We start from the raw sequence: 5,000 nt of genomic DNA on the forward strand, positions 1-5,000 counted from the left end.
CTCTAACCCTCTCTCTCTCACACACACACACTCCTGTATCTGGGGAGGTCTCTCTAACCCTCTATCTCACACACACACACACTCCTGTATCTGGGGAGGTCTCTCTAACCCTCTCTCTCTCACACACACACACACACTCCTGTATCTGGGGAGGTCTCTCTAACCCTCTCTCTCTCTCTCTCTCACACACACACACACTCCTGTATCTGGGGAGGTCTCTCTAACCCTCTCTCTCTCACACACACACACTCCTGTATCTGGGGAGGTCTCTCTAACCTTCTCTCTCTCACACACACACACTCCTGTATCTGGGGAGGTCTCTCTAACCCTCTCTCTCTCTCTCACACACACACACTCGTGTACCTGGGGAGGTCTCTCTAACCCTCTCTCTATCACACACACACACTCCTGTATCTGGGGAGGTCTCTCTAACCCTCTCTCTCTCTCTCACACACACACACACACTCCTGTATCTGGGGACGTCTGTCTAACCCTCTCTCTCTCACACACACACACTCCTGTATCTGGGGAGGGCTCTCTAACCCTCTCTCTCTCTCAAACACACACACACACTCCTGTATCTGGGGAGGTCTCTCTAACCCTCTGTCTCTCACACACACACACTCCTGTATCTGGGGAGGTCTCTCTAGCCCTCTCTCACACACACACACACACTCCTGTATCTGGGGAGGTCTCTCTAACCCTCTCTCTCTCTCTATCACACACACACACACACACTCCTGTATCTAGGGAGGTCTCTCTAACACTCTCTCTCTCTCACACACACACACACTCCTGTATCTGGGGAGGTCTCTCTAACCCTCTCTCTCTCACACACACACACACACACTCCTGTATCTGGGGAGGTCTCTATAACCCTCTATCTCACACACACACACTCCTGTATCTGGGGAGGTCTCTCTAACCCTCTCTCTCTCACACACACACACTCCTGTATCTGGGGAGGTCTCTCTAACCCTCTCTCTCACACACACACACACACACACACACTCCTGTATCTGGGGAGGTCTCTCGAACCCTCTCTCTCTCACACACACACACACTCCTGTATCTGGGGAGGTCTCTCTCACCCTCTCTCTCACACACACACACACTCCTGTATCTGGGGAGGTCTCTCTAACCCTCTCTCTCTCACACACACACACTCCTGTATCTGGGGAGGTCTCTCTAACCCTCTCTCTCTCACACACACACACACTCCTGTATCTGGGGAGGTCTCTGTAACCCTCTCTCTCTCACACACACACACACTCCTGTATATGGGGAGGTCTCCCTAACCCTCTCTCTCACACACACGCACACACACTCCTGTATCTGCGGAGGTCTCTCTAACCCTCTCTCACACACACACACACTCCTGTATCAGGGGAGGTCTCTCTAACCCTCTCTCTCTCACACACACACTCCTGTATCTGGGGAGGTCTCTCTAAACCTCTCTCTCTCACACACACACACACACTCCTGTATCTGGGGAGGTCTCTCTAACCCTCTCTCTCTCTCACACACACACACACACTCCTGTATCTGGGGAGGTCTCTCTAACCCTCTCTCTCATACACACACACACACACTCCTGTATCTGGGGAGGTCTCTCTAACCCTCTCTCTCTCTCTCTCACACACACACACACACACTCCTGTATCTGGGGAGGTCTCTCTAACCCACTCTCTCTCTCACACACACTCCTGTATCTGGGGAGGTCTCTCTAACACTCTCTCTCTCACACACACACACACACCTGTATCTGGGGAGGTCTCTCTAACCCTCTCTCTCTCACACACACACACACACTCCTGTATCTGGGGAGGTCTCTCTAACCCTCTCTCTCACACACACACACACTCCTGTATCTGGGGAGGTCTCTCTAACCCTCTATCTCACACACACACACTCCTGTATCTGGGGAGGTCTCTCTAACCCTCTCGCTCTCACACACACACACTCCTGTATCTGGGGAGGTCTCTCTAACCCTCTCTCTCTCACACACACACACTCCTGTATCTGGGGAGGTCTCTCTAACCCTCCATCTCACACACACACACACTCCTGTATCTGGGGAGGTCTCTCTAACCCTCTCTCTCTCACACACACACACACTCCTGTATCTGGGGAGGTCTCTCTAACCCTCTCTCTCTCTCTCTCTCACACACACACACACTCCTGTATCTGGGGAGGTCTCTCTAACCCTCTCTCTCTCACACACACACACTCCTGTATCTGGGGAGGTCTCTCTAACCTTCTCTCTCTCACACACACACACTCCTGTATCTGGGGAGGTCTCTCTAACCCTCTCTCTCTCTCTCACACACACACACTCGTGTACCTGGGGAGGTCTCTCTAACCCTCTCTCTATCACACACACACACTCCTGTATCTGGGGAGGTCTCTCTAACCCTCTCTCTCTCTCTCACACACACACACACACTCCTGTATCTGGGGACGTCTGTCTAACCCTCTCTCTCTCACACACACACACTCCTGTATCTGGGGAGGGCTCTCTAACCCTCTCTCTCTCTCAAACACACACACACACTCCTGTATCTGGGGAGGTCTCTCTAACCCTCTGTCTCTCACACACACACACTCCTGTATCTGGGGAGGTCTCTCTAACCCTCTCTCTCTCTCTATCACACACACACACACACACTCCTGTATCTAGGGAGGTCTCTCTAACACTCTCTCTCTCTCACACACACACACACTCCTGTATCTGGGGAGGTCTCTCTAACCCTCTCTCTCTCACACACACACACACACACACACACACACTCCTGTATCTGGGGAGGTCTCTCTAACCCTCTATCTCACACACACACACTCCTGTATCTGGGGAGGTCTCTCTAACCCTCTCTCTCACACACACACACACACACACTCCTGTATCTGGGGAGGTCTCTCGAACCCTCTCTCTCTCACACACACACACACTCCTGTATCTGGGGAGGTCTCTCTCACCCTCTCTCTCACACACACACACACTCCTGTATCTGGGGAGGTCTCTCTAACCCTCTCTCTCTCACACACACACACTCCTGTATCTGGGGAGGTCTCTCTAACCCTCTCTCTCTCACACACACACACACTCCTGTATCTGAGGAGGTCTCTGTAACCCTCTCTCTCTCACACACACACACACTCCTGTATCTGGGGAGGTCTCTCTAACCCTCTCTCTCTCACACACACACACTCCTGTATCTGGGGAGGTCTCTCTAACCCTCTATCTCACACACACACACACTCCTGTATCTGGGGAGGTCTCTCTAACCCACTCTCTCTCACACACACACACACTCCTGTATCTGGGGAGGTCTCTCTAACCCTCTCTCTCTCACACACACACACACTCCTGTATCTGGGGAGGTCTCTCTAACCCTCTCTCTCTCTCTCTCACACACACACACACTCCTGTATCTGGGGAGGTCTCTCTAAACCTCTCTCTCTCTCTCACACACACACACTCCTGTATCTGGGGAGGTCTCTCTAACCCTCTCTCTCTCACACACACACACTCCTGTATCTGGGGAGGTCTCTCTAACCCTCTCTCTCTCACACACACACACACTCCTGTATCTGGGGAGGTCTCTCTAACCCTCTATCTCACACACACACACACTCCTGTATCTGGGGAGGTCTCTCTAACCCTCTCTCTCTCACACACACACACACTCCTGTATCTGGGGAGGTCTCTCTAACCCTCTCTCTCTCTCTCTCACACACACACACACTCCTGTATCTGGGGAGGTCTCTCTAACCCTCTCTCTCTCACACACACACACTCCTGTATCTGGGGAGGTCTCTCTAACCTTCTCTCTCTCACACACACACACTCCTGTATCTGGGGAGGTCTCTCTAACCCTCTCTCTCTCTCTCACACACACACACACTCGTGTACCTGGGGAGATCTCTCTAACCCTCTCTCTATCACACACACACACTCCTGTATCTGGGGAGGTCTCTCTAACCCTCTCTCTCTCTCTCACACACACACACACACACTCCTGTATCTGGGGACGTCTGTCTAACCCTCTCTCTCTCACACACACACACTCCTGTATCTGGGGAGGGCTCTCTAACCCTCTCTCTCTCTAAAACACACACACACACTCCTGTATCTGGGGAGGTCTCTCTAACCCTCTGTCTCTCACACACACACACTCCTGTATCTGGGGAGGTCTCTCTAACCCTCTCTCTCTCTCACACACACACACACTCCTGTATCTGGGGAGGTCTCTCTAACCCTCTCTCTCTCACACACACACACACACACACACACACACTCCTGTATCTGGGGAGGTCTCTCTAACCCTCTCTCTCTCTCTCACACACACACACACACTCCTGTATCTGGGGAGGTCTCTCTAACCCTCTCTCTCTCTCACACACACACACACTCCTGTATATGGGGAGGTCTCCCTAACCCTCTCTCTCACACACACGCACACACACTCCTGTATCTGCGGAGGTCTCTCTAACCCTCTCTCACACACACACACACACACCTGTATCAGGGGAGGTCTCTCTAACCCTCTCTCTCTCACACACACACTCCTGTATCTGGGGAGGTCTCTCTAACCCTCTCTCTCTCACACACACACACACACACTCCTGTATCTGGGGAGGTCTCTCTAACCCTCTCTCTCTCTCACACACACACACACACTCCTGTATCTGGGGAGGTCTCTCTAACCCTCTCTCTCATACACACACACACACACTCCTGTATCTGGGGAGGTCTCTCTAACCCTCTCTCTCTCACACACACACTCCTGTATCTGGGGAGGTCTCTCTAACCCTCTCTCTCTCACACACACACACACACTCCTGTATCTGGGGAGGTCTCTCTAACCCTCTCTCTCTCACACACACACACACTCCTGTATCTGGGGAGGTCTCTCTAACCCTCTCTCTCTCACACACACACACACACACACACACACACTCCTGTATCTGGGGAGGTCTCTCTAACCCTCTCTCTCTCT

The sequence above is a fragment of the Chiloscyllium punctatum genome, unplaced genomic scaffold (genome assembly GCF_047496795.1).
Source record: "Chiloscyllium punctatum isolate Juve2018m unplaced genomic scaffold, sChiPun1.3 scaffold_846, whole genome shotgun sequence".
NCBI classification, from domain to species: domain Eukaryota; kingdom Metazoa; phylum Chordata; class Chondrichthyes; order Orectolobiformes; family Hemiscylliidae; genus Chiloscyllium; species Chiloscyllium punctatum.